At 41.4% G+C, this 16,768-nt stretch overlaps 1 protein-coding gene across 2 annotated transcripts in view; it reads right to left on the bottom strand.

The window, feature by feature from the left end:
- Positions 1-16,768, bottom strand: part of RIPOR3 (RIPOR family member 3) — a 124,097-nt gene that overhangs the window by 42,179 nt on the left and 65,150 nt on the right. The window contains exon 1 of one of the 2 annotated variants that reach the window (XM_057401713.1): positions 8,993-9,088. The exons of the other annotated variant lie outside the window; for it this stretch is intronic. The gene's annotated coding sequence lies outside the window, so the exon portion shown is untranslated. Of the gene's footprint in view, positions 1-8,992; positions 9,089-16,768 lie in introns of those variants that run through there. 2 annotated transcript variants of the gene reach the window in all.

Below are 16,768 nucleotides of genomic sequence, written 5' to 3'. Positions count from 1 at the left end.
GCCTTGTTGGTAAATAAACAATTTTTCACAGTCCTTACCCAATTTAACTGAGGGTAGGAATCTGTAATATAGACAGAGGCTTAACAGCTGTAGAGAGGGACTTATGACTTGTGTCTCCTTAGATACTAGAAGGACTTCACTAGTACAGATGTACTGCTATAAAGGATCAAAGAATAAGTAGTATTAGCACAGAGCACTGCCGTATCAATACAGCTGCAGAAGCTTTTAATGTCATATGCCTACATCACTTGAAAAAACATCAACTGAGACAAAATTATAGTAGTACAGCCATACTACAATTAGGCACAGAACAAGGGTTAGTATGGCTACACAGTAAGTGTAGAATAAGTATCAGTTCTCAGTTTATAAATAATCTGTAGGTAAGTCTTTCCTGACTCATAAACTAACTTATTTCTGTGATGTAAATTACTTAGTCTATGTTACCAAGACTCTTACTTTCCCATGAATCAATTACAATTGAGATCCCTCTTGCTGAATAGTATCATGCCACTTGACAAAACTAGGCCCCTTCTAAGAAAGTTCTCTCAGTTTCCTTTCAATACAGGAGTGAATTGCAGTGCCAACACATACACTGACTCAAATGTGTGAAGAGCTCTTACCCAAAACCAATGAGCAAAAGACTCAAGGTTATCAATCAGTTCACTGAACATACTGATCCTTAGCTTATTAGCTTCTATTGTCCTATAGAACAAGGACAAACAATAGTCACCTTCAGCATGTGATATGTAGGGAAATTCCAGTCAGGTTTTCATAGAGTTATAGTTAGCTGCAGAGAGTTCTAACACAAAAACTGATGGCCAACTGCATAGTCCATATTCACACTGTTGAACTGATTAATAATTAATTATTAATAATTTAAGGACTCCTGGCAATGGATGAGATCACCAACAAAGAACTTTATATTTCAGGGCAACACATAGGCAAAACAGTTAAATACCACAGTATTGTGATGAGTCCAGTGGTATCAAAGGCACCATGTGTGCACTGATTGGCTTTCTTGGCATCAGTCAGGCACAATTTGTGAAAGATGTGATGATCATACCTCTTGCCAGATGAGCCTGAGATGATGGCAGCAGCGTCCAGAATGCTGAAAGGTGCTGTAAGCACAAGAGTGATACTCCTTCCCATTAAGGAGGAACCATGCCTGGCTGGAGTGGCAGCAGACAGAACAGGATGTGATGTTCTGTGTCCCCTGGCAGTTTTCCCACACTTGCAACATGACCTTCCAACCATCGGTGTGCATGGATCATTGATCTTATGAACTCACATTTGTGATACTCTACAGAATTGTCATTGAGAATACACAGCCCAGAGAACTTACTGGCAGAAAATTACTCTTGGGTGATCTTCAAAATTCAGCAATGGCTATTCAGATACAAAATATACATGTTGACAAGATATTCCAACAATATACTAATTCAGATCAGAATTAAATCCAGACTCTGACACGGTTACAGCAGCAATGGCAGACAGTGTATTCAATGTTATAACAGAAAAATGTTATTTTGCTCCATATGACTTGGCTTACTCAAGAGAGATTTTACAATAAGCTACGGCTTTACTGTATTGTAAAGATAATCTGACAATTACAGGTCAAAGTATACTTGCTTATTGCTTTAAATGAAATGAAAACCAGTCAAATTCATACACATATGGGAGAAAGATTCATCATGTATTACTACAGCTCTGGAGAAAACAAGCTAGGCTGGGCAGACACAGATATTATGTCTGGACTGGAAATCTTACCAGAAGATGCAGTGTATGTTCTCATCCAAAGCCTTCTCTGCAGAACACATATTCCTTTTATGTTTTTGTTCCTGAAGAACCCAAGCTCAAGCAATTATGAGATACTTTGCACTGCTACTTACTTGTTTTGTACTTCTGATATTTGTTTGCAGGCAGCTGGGATGCCTGCACTGATTGTCTAAGGTTGTTTAAATTCTTTATTTGTTAACAAATTATAATGGTTACACAACACATTGGCATGTGAGCACTTCAGAAAAAGGGAGGTGCACAACTCGGCCACAGTGGAATTAGGAACAAGATCCAATGACTTCAGCGGAGTTACACAAAGGATGGCTCTACTGTTTCAGTGGGAGTTGTGGTTAATTATAGTAGTATTTCCCATCAGCTTTCTACTGCAGGACTCTCTTCAAAGGTGGCATTACCTTCAAGATCACTGTGTCCACTCCAGACAATGAATAACCAGAGCCTAGTGACAGATCTTCATAGTTAGGGCATATACTGTTGTATTAAAGGCATGAAAAAAGGCACACAGCAATGTGCAGACATACAACAAACATAGAGATCCTGGAGCTATGAAGTTACTGAAGGAATTAGACTTGATGCATTTTCAGACATGATCCATCCATTTTAACTATTTTTTTAAGTCAGGAACCAACTTTCTACAAATCAGTTACCTTCAAAACTTTAGAAAAGCCTATGAATTTTCTGTACAGATCAAATATGAGCCATACTTTCACACAGTTACCCAGTACATACACCCTATTGCAATAATTGCTCAAAGAGCTGCAAATGCGTTTGGAATCCCTCTGTCTGTCAAATCTTTTTTGAAACCCTGACCTACTATTTTAACTTTCTAGGTCTCATCAAGCAAAATCCTTCCTTATAACCTGCAGAAACCACCTAAACTTTTTGTAAAATCTCAATTACCTAATGCAAAAGCTGCAGAAATTCAGCGCGTAGGTAAAGTGAAGGTTATTTACGCTGTATTTGTCTGCACTAGTAGAAATATAAACCTACTCATGCTAACATTAAAGCAGTAAACAGTAAGGTTTTAAAGCACACCGAGGTCTTTGAGTTGCCTCCCTGTTTATCTGTTGAGTTCCAGCATTGGAGAATGATTTTCCCCTCTTCAAGTCTGTGGCCATTTAAATAATAAAACAGAGGTTATGTAAGTGCAGAGAATTATGGAAAAAATGTAAGTGGAAAGTACATGTTTTTAAAATGCACTTGAATAAGTCAAATGCAGCTGAACTGACATTATTCAGACTTTCCAGTCTTATTCAATACTGGATTGAAACCAAGCACATGAAATCTCAGGCCCAAAGGACGTTTTTAAGAAAATTATAAGTACCTATATTTCTAGATTACAATGTCTGTCTGGGAAAGCTCTGCTGCCTAAAGAGAGGCTAACCTATCTGCTCCTGGGATCAGACAAGTGATGTGAACTAATTAAAGGGATGTTTGAATCAGCTTGCAAACATAGGACTGATTCAGCCCCAAAGAGCACCCAAACCAGAAACCTAGATTCAAATATCTGTGGTCTTCTAGCGCCATAGGGATGCAGATTCAGATCCAAATTGTACATTGAAAATTCATTTCTAACCTGTGCAGACACAGGCTCTAAGCCCAGCTCCACATTCCTTCCACACCCAGAACTGGAGTTCTGCCTGAATAAGGAATGCATGAGTGAAATTAATTTCTTATCTTTGTGGCAGATCTTGTTTGGTGATGTACATGCCTGTGAACCAGCCAAAACTCAGCTCTGTGACATGACATGCAGTCTAGTTCCAAACCAGATAGATTTCAAAAGATTACTCTTGCAGGATACTTAAGGTAAAACTGTTTTCATAAGCCTAAGTAACTGCTCTTAGTTCTAGTACACCTGGATATATTCTGATACTTCTTCTGTTATAAATGATTTTCATCAATGGAAAAGTGAAGGTCTTACATTAGGCTGTGTGGAGACCTCATAGCAGCCTTTGCGTATCTGAAGGGGGGAATACAAGGATGCTGGGGATGGACTATTCATTAGGGACTGTAGTGATAGGACAAGGGGTAATGGGTTAAAACTTAAACAGGGGAAGTTTAGATTGGATATAAGGAAGAAGTTCTTTACTGTAAGGGTGGTGAGGCAGTGGAATGGGTTCCCCAGGGAAGTTGTGAATGCGCCATCCCTGGAAGTGTTCAAGGCATGGTTGGACCTAGATGATCTTAAGGTTCTTTCCAACCCTAACTATTCTATGATTCTATGATTCTATTTGTACAAAAAAAAAAAAAAAAAGAGTAACAAAGGGAAGAAATCACATATTTCCAAACTGAGGGGCATTTAAAAGCATGGCTGTATGAAGAATATACTTAGAATACATTTCACAGATGGAAAACATTGAACGAACAAACAAATAATAAAAGAAGGCTTCCCAGCATAACAATGTATGTCCATTATCTTCCAAAGTCCCAGGTAGCATTATACATACAGATGCATATGGTAAATTTTTTGCATCACTCCTAAGAGACAGGAATTTCACCCTGGCTTTTGAGAAGATAAATGCAATGATGTTCCCTTCAGCACTATTTCTAACTTTGCAGGGTGAAAGACCCTCCAAATGTATGACTGACCGACAACTATGGAAACAAGTCTCTATGTGTGGATCTTGGCCTTTTTAAAATTTCCCCAGATCTTTCAGTCAAGTTTATACAAGAACTGTTAGTTACAGATGCTGATTTTTCTGATACATCGATTATAAAAATTAAACCCTAGTGCATATACAATTCCAGCTGCATTTTTGTTAAATTAATTAGGTCAAAAATCAGCATAAATAGAACAATAAAAATTTTGCAAATAACTGAATGTATCCACGTCTGGAGAGTTTCTGACACAACTATTACATGCACCAACCTGTTTGCTGAAGTTGTGGCCTTCCTAGGTGTATTTCCCATTAACCTACCCCAAACAGTATGCAAAACTGTCAGATAAAGATGCCCTTCCAGTCAAAAAAGTGAACAGGGGATATTTAGGTAATTCATGTTGCATTTTGTTCAGACAAATATTTTCATAATAGTTGAGAAAGGCTATGTTGCACAGAGTATCCTGTGGCAACTACTCTGAGAGAAAAGAACACAAGCTAAAATCAAGGGCTTTCTTTGGCTGCTTTAAGGCTTGCTTCCTGGGCAAGATTAAATCAAAACATGTCCTATATACATTCCCCCTTTTCATCAGCATGTCAATTGTCATAAGAATGTGCTACTAACTCTCAGCATCAAAATCTGGGCTAATTTTAGGTAGTCAAATGTTTCCTTACTTCTACAGAAACAGCTATTACTGGAAATACTTTGCAAAGCATGTTGCAAGTGGAGCTGAGTAAATCAGTCAGCACACTGCACACTTTTCAGGGACAAAGTTTGTAAAAATGAATCAAGATTTAACAACAACTGTCACAGATACGTAACTCATGCCCATAATAGAATATTTTCAACCCTATATAGAGCATTTTAAAATGCTAACAGATGTATTTATTCTTATTCTGTGCTGTGCACGCATATAACACACATAGAAACCAATGAGAGGCTCTAAAACATTTTCCACTAGAAAGACAATTTGCTCCCAGTCCCTTCTCTCTTTAAATTGTTTCTGTGGCAACACATCTGGTGCTATAATTCTGGGCCAGAACATTAACTATCCTGAAGAAGAAAGTTATGTTGTTGTTCTGGTCTGCAAGGATGTGAAGCAGAGAGAGATGTGAACACATGTAATCACATAACCCTTTTTGCCTTGATAGATCGCAGAATATTAGCTACTGATATTTATGCACAGATTAAAATTACACATTTAAGAATGTTTCTCCAATGATTAGAAAAAACTCTTGTGGTGAGCACACATTCTAGGAGCCAGCCTTTTTACAACAAAATGACGAGGGCTGTGTTACTGCTGCTCCAGCCATATGAAATAAGTGAGGAAAGTATTCAGCTAAGAGGAACAAGGTGCATTCCTTAATTATAAATATAACTCTTCCTATATGATGGAAAAAGATTAACATTAATTTCTTATTATCTTGCCATGACTACGTAAATGTTACTGTATTATCACCATGTTACAGATGAGAGATGTAAGAAGCACATGAGGCCAAAGTGTGTGTTAAATTCCAGATGCCCCTGGTATTATTTGCCCACATGGAAACAAACAGCCCTTGATCTCTGAGCTCCTGAGGACCAACAGATGTTACTGGCCTTACTTGAAATTATAGGAATTGAAATCTTGGATATGCTAGCTTGAGCGTGCAGCATGCTCAGAATTCATAGTGTGAACAATCTAGTTGCAGAAAAAGGAAAGAAAAACAAGAATAAAAGTTTACAGCCCAAATTCAGTTCGCTAAGTCAACAAATGAACAGGAGGTTTTAATCACTAATAATCCTGACAACTCAGTCTGAAATCTTAAAGCCATACTATATGACTGTAATCCAGTGAGAATTATTATGGGTATTTTACTGTGCAACTGAGATTCACACTTCATGATATAAACTCTACCATGGATCCTAACCCATAATACAAGGGTCAGAGCAATTCACATGGGCTATCACAGTCACTAAACTCAGCCTCGAGTAGCAAGAGTTAAAAAAATAATGAAAGTGGATTTTTGCTACTCCACCAAGCAAATCAGGGAAGAATTAATGGAAAGAATGTATCTGATGAGTAAGAAAATACGATGACACAGTTATTTTTCCAATAATAATTTCATTTTAAGTTCCCCATGAAACAAATTTTATTATTTAATTTGAAACATCTAACTTCAAATCTAGATCAGTTACATATAAATCTGTTTGTTAGCTACACTCACAGTACTTTTTGTGCTAGTAACAAAGAAGACAATATCGTCCTGGTGTTCTGATCCTCCAGATTACTAATGATTAAATGCATTGACTGGCCGAAAACCAAGATTTTTCCCTAACAAGTTGAATTGAATTAAAATTATGGGTTCCAGGCATTCTGTCTTTGAAGACGCCCTGGTTTAAAGCAATCTGTGTTCAGGGAGAATAAACTGGCAACAGAAATGGAAAATTTGAAAAAAAGTGGATAAAAGCTGGTATTTTATAAATATGTATATCCCTTCCATGCTTCCAGAGGCACACGCTGACCATCAGGATTAAACCCAGGACCCTGAGCACCTGCAGTCACTAAAGCCCAGCTGATGCCCTATGCAAGACTTTGCCGTCTGTAGCATTTTGGATTGTCACCAGCCAATCACCTTCCAAAATCCAGTGCTGGCCAATAACAGTCTGGATAATTCAACTCTGTCTGTTCAGCATTTTGGCTAAGATCAAGCGTGCATATTAAAACTTCTATTTTACATCAAATACCTCCTTCACTTCCAATGGAAGTGCATATTAAAACTTCTATTTTACATCAAATACCTCCTTCACTTCCAATCCAGCCTTTCTATTCATTGCATCTAAATGGCGTAATTAACACACCTTCTGAGACAGTTCTCACACCCTTGCTCTACCTGTTATAACTACATATATATATACACAGAACCTCTGTTTTGTCCTGGGGCACTAGAACTTCACATTATCACTCCTCAAACCCCTGAGAAAGAGGCACATTAAAATCATAACTTTTCCCTCTCTGTAGACTGAACCTGGTTTCCTTTTCTCACCATTTTCTCTATTCCACTGCTCAAGTTCCTTATGAGGATACTGCAAAGGAATATTTGTGAAGGAATTAGCTCTGGAAAGGAGTAGTGATATTGGTGGATCTGTATTACCCAGTCCCAACTCACTGCCAGGATTGCTCCTAAGGAACCCAGGCTGGAGCAAATATTGTAGAGCAACTGCACGGCTGCTCTTTGTCTTGACAGAAGGAAATCATCTCATCTTTATACTACCCTTTAGGGAATGCCATTACATAACTCACTGTTTGGCCTATATTTCCCGATTCTTGGCTCCATGCTGTTAACAGAAACACCACTGCTTCACTGCAGTTACTGACTCAAAACTGAGCACTAGACAGGGACACAGGACCTGTCATCTCAAGGAAGCTCTCGAATTCCTCTAAACAGGATCCAGACTCTAACTGGAAGAAAATTTTACCAAGCTACTACCATACTGCATGTGTTGTATCTCCTGCAAGTTCCTCTCTGGACCTGGGGCATGAAGCTAGCTTGGCCTGATGTTCAGTAACAGCTCTGCCCCATTTTGGCAGGTTTTATGCAGCTTTTCCTGCATTACTCATTACATGTGGTGCTTATGTCATTCATGCTGCAGAACTCAGAGCACAAGCATGTAAGCAATCAGCTGCATGAGAAACAAATACAACAGAGAAGTTTCTAATACGCATGTTCCTTTAGGCACCCCATCTTCCCCAGATGTATCTCTCCATTCAATGTGAAATGTTACCCCACATATATTCTGCATTATTTACTATCCTTACAAATGACCTACCTCTGTTGTTTTATTTTTAATTAATTCTTTCTAAAAAGGATATGTAATGCCCCCCATTAATAGGTGTAGCTCCCATTTTACAGCTGTGAAAACACAGGCAGAGATGGATTAAGTCTTGATCCCAACAAAGGAAATGACTGAATCGGGAGTTTTGGGTACTGGTGCTGTACCCTGACTCTGGTTCAGTACTCAAGAAATGGCTCAAGAAATAGGTAACCATATTTTTCAAATTCCTTGAAGTTCCTTTGGTTGATGAACCATTTCCATATGGTCCAACTTATTTAAAACACTTTTTAAAAGGGGAAATTAAACTTTCTCTGAAGCAAAATGTAACTGGGCTGTGACCCAAAACCTCAATTCACATTTATGAGCATATAAAATGTAACCTCTGAACAGACAAAAAGAGTTAACTAAAATATAGCCAGCCCATACAGTGACACCTCCAAAATGCAAACCCTACAGGACAGCAAACTGTCCTACTGCTCTTACTTTTCCACCAGCTCCAACCTGGCATGAATGTGTTAACCCTGGATAAAAGCTACCGCACCTCTTTGCACTGGTGTAGCCTCTGTAGGAAGATCAGCATCCTTCCAAGCTTGCCTACTTAAAGATGCCCACAGACTCCTCAGAAGCCAAACCCCTAAGGTGACACGCACCCCCCTAAGGTGACATGCACTCCCTCCATAGGTGACATACACTCCCCCATAGGTGAAGTGCTCACCCATAGGCGACACGCTGCCCCTCAGGATGACATGCCCCTCGCTATACGTGCCCTGTTGCTCTCACCTACCGATAAGGTGCCGGTGCCTCCCGGTTGCCCCGCGAGTTTCGGACACAGTCTCTCTGCCCGGTGCCCCAAGCGGCGTTACCGACGCTTCCCAGCTCCGAACCTCCCACCCCAACGGGGCGGGGGTCGCGGTCTGAACAGCGTGGGGCACCGCTGCCTCTCCCAGCCCGGAGCCGTCACCCCGCGCTGTCCCCGACGGATCCGCTCCGCGCTGCTCTGCGGCCGGGTGACTCCCCTGTGCCCTCTCGGCGGCTCCGCACAGCTCCCGCGGAAGAACGGCGAAGCGGGGCCCGCCGGGAGCGCCCCGATAGCCGCCGCTTATCGCCGCGGCCCGTCACCCAGCTGGGCTCCGTTTCCAGGAAGCCGCGGCTCCGGAGCGCCTGTCTGCCGCTGGATGCCGATCGCCCCGTCCCGCTCGCTGCCTCTTTCCCTCCCTCTCTTCCTCCCTCCTCCCTCCCTCCCTCCCTCCGACCCCCCTCATCCTGGCAAGGGGGCTGGGAAAGTGCAGCGCAGCTCCAGCACATGCCGCGCCCGCGGTCACGGCCCGGACCCTCTGCCATGAACCGGGAACACGCCAGGCGCCCCCTCGCTTGCTCCGGCCGTTCTGCTCCGGGCCCTGCGGCGTCGCAGGGCAGTGACAGACCGGCTATACCCGCGAGGACACCCGGCCCTGTAACCCCCGTTAATTCCTCCCTTCCCCTGACCCACCAACTCTTACCACCTCACTTCTTCTCTGGCATTTTCTTCCACGCCGGGATTCCCTTCCTTTCCCATCCTCACCATCCTTTGCCCATCCTCCCCTGCCCCTCTTCACTATCCCTTTCAAGATTCCCTCCTCTTACAACCCTCAGTCTTGCCCTAATCATCATCTTTCTTTCTCTTACCACCTCCTCCCTTTTTCCACCCTGCCCTCCCACAGGTTTTCCATCACTGAAGATGTGTAATTTGCTCTCTTTGATTCTTTGCTAACCAAAGCCTGCTCTGAGTCCTCCTGCTGCACCCACCACTGACCTCCGTGTTGCTTCTTCACGCAGCTACTGTTCCTCGAGAACAGTCTCCCTCTCGATAGCTTTCCAAGCACCTTCCAAATAATCCTGGCAAAAAGATGTGAAATAGTGATGTAGAAAGCAGGCTGCAATACTTCTGGTCCTTGCCTCACCACATGAACCCACACAATCACACACCTTTCCTTTTGAACAATGCTTGCCCGGCCTTCTGTAAACACCAACACACAATCGGGTTCCTGCCTTGGGCAGAGCACTGTGTATTACTGTATGGCTCATCCCTCTTCTATTTGTCCCTCTGTTTTTTAGCACCATAAGGCTGATTGACTGACAGCACAGGAAGCCTGACACTCCCCACGAGGAAAATGAGCTGACTCTATGGAATTTGCACATGCTCTTATGATAACTTTATTACTAATGGTGTTTGCTCCCTTTCAGACATACTCAGCAACATCCATGACATGCATCAGACTCTTCTGCTTTTTTATAGGAGGATAAATCACACTTAAGTTCTTAAAGTACCAGATGCCCAGAGATCCCACAAAGGAACCTGTTAGGTCAAAGTCATTGCTTTCTTTTGCAGTATCTTATAAAGTTGATTAAGATCTGTATTTTTCTGTGCGCATGCTTAAAGGAAAGGCTTGAAAGAGGCAAAGGAAGATCTCTTGCACAGCTGAGTATGCTTTTAAGAAGATTCATGAGGGAACTGACAAACATGAAAGTGAGCAATAAGAGACAAAACCAGATGGGCTGATGGAGTTGGCTGAGCAAATAACTTAAGCACTTCAGGGTTTATATATATTAGAAGGTGCTGAGATGCAAGTAAAAGGGGTTTCATACTGGGTCTTGAAACTCATTGGGTCTTGGAGCCCCAGTGAAAAAGGCAATGGTGATGCACCATGGAAAAGACTAGTACCAGAGCTGCTGTACCTAGCAAGACAAAGCAAGGAGGTACAAATACACAGACTTGTATGGTGAAGTACATGACACATTCTAATTATTGTAATTCTACTAACAGTTCTCTTGTTTTTCCCAGTATTTTGGGTTTTTACAATCAATCCCACTGACTGGTTGAAGAATCCCCCTGGCAAATATACCTGCAGCAGTTCAGAATGCAGCCAGCTACACATCCTGCCTGCTCAGGATTTCCAGTCCTGTAAAACAGTTGGCAAAGCTGGACTATGTGCACTCCAGCCTCAGACCCGGCAGAGCCAGTGGTGTCAGCTCAACTCTTGCAGCCCAGGACCGCATCAGGATACAGGCTGTGAGCTGCAGCAGCACTCACATCTCTGTGCCAGCCCCACAGCAGGGTGGAGCACACAGGGGCTATTTTAAATCAACTTAACTGGATTTGCAGGAGGACATTTGTCAGAACAGCAAATCCCTGCAGGAACCCTACGCAACCAGTTGACCAAAAAGCCTTTACTGTTACCGTAATTTCCTCCTAAACATGAGACTTATAATAAATTTCACAGACACAGACTAATGCAAATGACCAAGGCTCCATCACTCCCGGTGCACATGTCCCTATTTACTTCAGCTGAGGACTGGCTTTCCCTGGTTTTATTCCAGTTTACTTTTTATGATCTTCATTTGCTGTGTCTTCATCTGGTGTGTTTATGTGGCTAGTGCTTGGTTTTCATTATTTTTTAACTGCATTTCAGATTATTTGCTCTATGGTTTTGTTCACATTCTCCTTTTCCACGAAATTCTAATAAAACACTTGGCTACAGATTTCCCAAATTGGATACTGCTGTTCAGTGCAGCTAATTATGTAGCAGGGTTCAAAGCCAGTTCTACAATGTAACAATTTACATATTCAGGAAAACAATGGGCACAAACCTACAGATTATTGTTACAGGCTAGTTCCATATTCTTCTGGAATTTCCTTTAAAATACATATGTTTAGTATTCTCATGCATCTGAGAAGCAGCAAATACTGCACTGCTGGCACCACTAGAGTATTTACAATGAAAAAATAAACCACCCTCTGATGTCTCTCAGGCCTAAAGGGGCATTAAACAAATGCTAGTGGATTTCCTCCGAGGATCTCAAAGCACTACACAAAAGCACTTCACTAACTCAGCCACTCAACATCTATCATGTATGATATACAAAGATCATTTTAAAATGAAATATTCAGAATGGCTGCAACAACATTATACATTCAGTGTTTCAGCCTCGCCAGTGTTCTGGCATAATCAGATTAACTATAATTTTATTGTTTAAGTACTGAATTAAGTGATTTTTGTTTGTTTTCTAAACCAACTGAAGTACAGACAGCAAACTCTGTGGGCAGAGCAGGCTTCTCAGGAAGATCCAGACTAAACTGACTCTTAGAAAGGCTGCTATAAACCATAACTCTGTTTATAATAGCAATAGCTAGCAACTCAGTAATTGGGCATATTCATATGATCTTTTACATCAGGCTGACTTGGAGTAAACAATCATTTTTCTCACTGCCCTTAATGCAAGCAGTATGTATGCAAAGATTTGCTTGTGTCTCCACACACTCTCATTCATTCTATATTATTTTAATTTTAGGATGCTACTAAAATGTTAATAAATAGGAAGCCATCTGTCTAGAAGTAGATTATCTATCAGTCTCTCATGATATAGACTAGGCACTTTCATTAATGTAACACAACAAACTTCAGACCACGGTACAACAAACCATCCCTACATAAAAACCATTTAGGCAGCATTTCTGAGGGTGTGTTATAGTAAGATTAAGCTGTAATTACACACATCCAGAATTCTAAGGACATGATTATTTTTGCTTCTTTGAGCATCTATCTGCATTGAAGTTTATAGTTCATGGTAGTACAACTTGGGAGGGAAACGAAGAGATGAGCCAACAGAAGCAAAGCCTATCTTCTAAACGCTGAACACCACAGGGGCAGTGGCTGAAATCACACAGGTTCAGTATTTCCAAATATGACATACATGGAAAAACTGAACTGCTTTTCTGCTCCCCTTGGCTTGTACATCTCTAGTTTTCCTTACTACCACTGCCTCAGTCTTATCTGGTTAATAAACGGAGACAGTTCTAGTCTGTTGGCATTTAAATGTCTGCCTGCCTAAACTCTAGTTTCACAGCGGGTCTGACTTGTTCACGTGTGTGTATAATTTCAACACTTAATGAAATATGAAACCACTGCAAGATTAATTTATCTAAAATTGCAAGCACGGCAAAGTGACGGAGCAGTTACTGCATCGGGAAGGTTCAGCACCGCCGTGGCCAGTGTCACGCCGCCAGGCCCCGGAGTTCACCGACAGCCCCGCGCTCCCGGGGACCGGACACAGCGCCCGCCGAAGCCAGAGGGCACAGCAGCGCCCTCTGCCGGCGCTCTTCCGCGCCGGGAACCGCCCCGCATCCCGCCCTACCGGAGGGACCAGCGCACAGGTGAGGAGCGCCACGGAACCTGCCACCAGATTCCGCTCTTAACTGGCTAATCCACCTTCTTCACGGATGTAGCCCAGCCAGAGCTGCATCACATCACAAGCATCATAGGCGCTTCCAAGGCTTTCTGTTTTGAGCACGTGTGAGCAGCCTTAGATGACTTGCATATGATCCAATCATAATTCAATCATAATAATGAATTATTTCATAAAGAGCTATCATTATTTTTGCAATTGGATGCAGGCAGCAGACAGGCTGAGAGAGCTGGGGTTGTTCATCCTGGAGAAAAGAAGGGTCTGGGGAAACCTCAGTGCAGCTTCCAGTACCTAAAGAGGCTGACAAGAAAGCTGGAGAGGGGCTTTTTACAAGAGCCTTTAGTGACGGGACAAGGGGGAACGGCTTTAACCTGAAACAGGGAAGACTGAGATGAGCTCTTAGTCAGAAGTTCCTCCCTGCAAGGGTGGCGAGACACTGGCACAGGTTGCCCAGAGAAGCTGTGGCTGCCCCATCCCTGGCAGTGCTCAAGGCCAGGTTGGACGGGGCTTGAGCAACCTGATCGAGTGGAAAATGCCCCTGCCCATGGCAGGGGTTTGGAACTGGATGATCTTTAAGGTGCCTTCCACCCCAGTACGTTCTGTGATTCTACGATTCTGATTCCATGATAAGCATTGCAGGCTTTTCCAGTGCCTTTTTTTGAGCATGTGTGAGCAATCTTAGGTAACTCATGTGTTATCCAATAATAATTCAATCATAGTAAGTAATTATTATTTTATAAACAGCTATCACTAGTTTTGCAACTGGATGCAGATATTATTTGTGAAATTAATTCATTTTCTCAGAGCCAGACAAGTAACAGAACCATAACAGGTCCTGCAATTACTTCTCGTTCTTGGAGCACTCCTTATCAGATCACTGTGACTTGCAGTGGGGCCAGCTCGGAGGACATAGATTTGTTTCTAGAACATCTGAAAAGAGGCAGAGACAGACAAGTATGCAACTACAGGGAAAGGGAGCTAGCTGGGAGGTTTCTGAAACAGCACATAAAAAAGCATGGGGCAGGAGGGACTTACTTACAAGAGTACAAACTCAAAATATGACACAGACAGCAATGCAGAGCATTTTAAACATCATGCCCAGAGGACAAGGGGACATAAGGACAACACAGTCCAACAAAGTTATGCAGCAAGGTGCTATGTAACAGGAGCTGGGCATTTATAAAAGATTAAACTGTTAGCATCTGTAGTAGTTTTTTCACGTCAAAGCTCAAATGTTACATTTTCTGATGGGAAATTACCTTTCATACCTGATAAAGCTAATAATTTGCTTTATAAGCACACTGTGTAGTCACAAATATTTTTAAGATCAACCCTCATTCTGTAAAAGAAGTTTATTTATAGTAAAAGACACAAGTACTCACTATTCAGTAGGCGGCACTTACAGTACTACTTATTCTGGGTTGCAGCCGCTAGCAGAGAGCACTGTTTTACTCACAAATATCAATAAAACTTGCTTTGCAGATGGGCTTAAAAGCAAAGTCTTTATTCCAAAAGGTTTATTAGGTGAAGCTTTTTATCTAATTATCTAAGAATAAGATAAAATTAAAACTATAATCTGTATCAAGTGAAGTTTGAAAGAGATTTTGGAGTGATTATTCCTTTCATCAACTATAACATTTCCAAATTCTAGATTAAGAATACTCAGTGAGCACTGGAAAGACAAATAAATAATGTTCACAAATTACTCTGGAGAAAGAAAACAGGGGCACTTGAACTAGATGATCTTCAGGTCCTTTCCAACCCAAACCATTCTATGATCCTGTAAGTGTTATGCAAGATTAATATATCAAATTTGCAGAAGGTCAAAATGAAAGCCTGCAAGTACAGGTGGGGTTTTATTTGTCTGAAGAAAGCAGAGAATGTGTGGTATGCCATTCCTATTATAACTTTTTAAATAAAGCTTATCTTTTCCCCTTTTCCTATTCCCATCAAAAAATAACCAACCTCCCATCAACTCCAATAGATTACAATCTACTGAATGTAACAAATACTCTTCTGAGCCAGCACTGACAGTATCAACAATGAACAGTTTATCTTAAATACAAAATCAGCATAAACCCTGATCTATACAATAAAAGTTTAGGCAGGTCCTTGATAACAGTCAACATACACTGACTGGCATTTTCTATGTTTTATTCTTGGAAGTGTTCTTTCAACTCCCAAGAGGGTTGTATGGAACACCATTCCACTTAAGAAGTGGGAAGTCTCCCGATGGGAAAGAAGTCTCTATACTCCAAGAATGTCTCTATACTCCATGGTGGATTTAGTGTCTGAATTTCTACACCAAAACAAACAATGTAAAAAAAAGTGCTTCCCAGAAGACTTCCCCAACTGTCCATATTAGGAAACCCAACCTGTCTTTCAGCTTCACAAAAGCTGAAACTGAACGTGCCATGAATAGCTTGATCAACTCTGAATCACAGGTTTTAGAGAACTTGTGACTAAAATAGCTCTATAAACTTGTGTTACAACTGGCACAGAAAGCTTGCCTTTCTCTCTACCTTTATCTGAAATCAAACTGTTTATCACATTCCTTCCTCATACATCAGCTCCTTGTGATGAAAGCAAGCCAGTGATTAATACTTTTTATTAGGCTGGTTCCAGTGACTTGAAATGAATTTGCCCTGACTCCTCAAGCATGCCACCACACCCACCACATGGCACTCCAACCATGCCAGGAATGCACAACAGAAGAAGTTATCTTACATGATACTTCATAAATCTATAGCAATAAAATTAACTGCATGATGGCTTCAAGCACAGATCACCTTCAGGACGTTCTTCCTCCCTCTCTCCAAAAGAAAAGAGGCAAGCCATAACTTTTAAAGCCTGGAGAAGGCACTGTTCTGTCACTTGTACTCTGTGACTTCCTATCGCTCATTAAGCAAAGCATTCTGTAAAAGAAACAAATGGAAAGCAGTCCAAATGCTTCAATTTTGTAATTACAAAGTGACAAAATAAGAGGTTTTATCCAAGTCTTGTAGTCTATCCTCTATTACATCAGGATCACAGACTTTATCTAAATTTAGACTGAATTCTCCATGCATCCTTTTGCAGTGTAAACCCAAACCATACTAAATAAAGGATGGGAAGACTGAATTAGCCTAGACACTGTCTGACAGCAAACTATACTTAACAATATCCTCTGTACTAATTACAACTTGGCTTGTCTTGAGCGATAGCTGCAATTCCTTTGCCTTTGGCACGGTGTACATAAACCAGCACCAAATTAAAAGTGATTCAGCACTGGATTTATTTTTTTAATTACTGACTACCAGCTGAGACTTGAGAAGTGAACAGACACTCGCACCTAGCC

The sequence above is a fragment of the Pezoporus wallicus genome, unplaced genomic scaffold, assembly GCF_028554395.1.
Source record: "Pezoporus wallicus isolate ANWC-B61680 ecotype Strahan unplaced genomic scaffold, APGP_CSIRO_Pwel_v1 contig_9238, whole genome shotgun sequence".
In the NCBI taxonomy this organism is placed as follows: domain Eukaryota; kingdom Metazoa; phylum Chordata; class Aves; order Psittaciformes; family Psittacidae; genus Pezoporus; species Pezoporus wallicus.
This window is presented reverse-complemented; position numbering and strand designations above follow the sequence as displayed.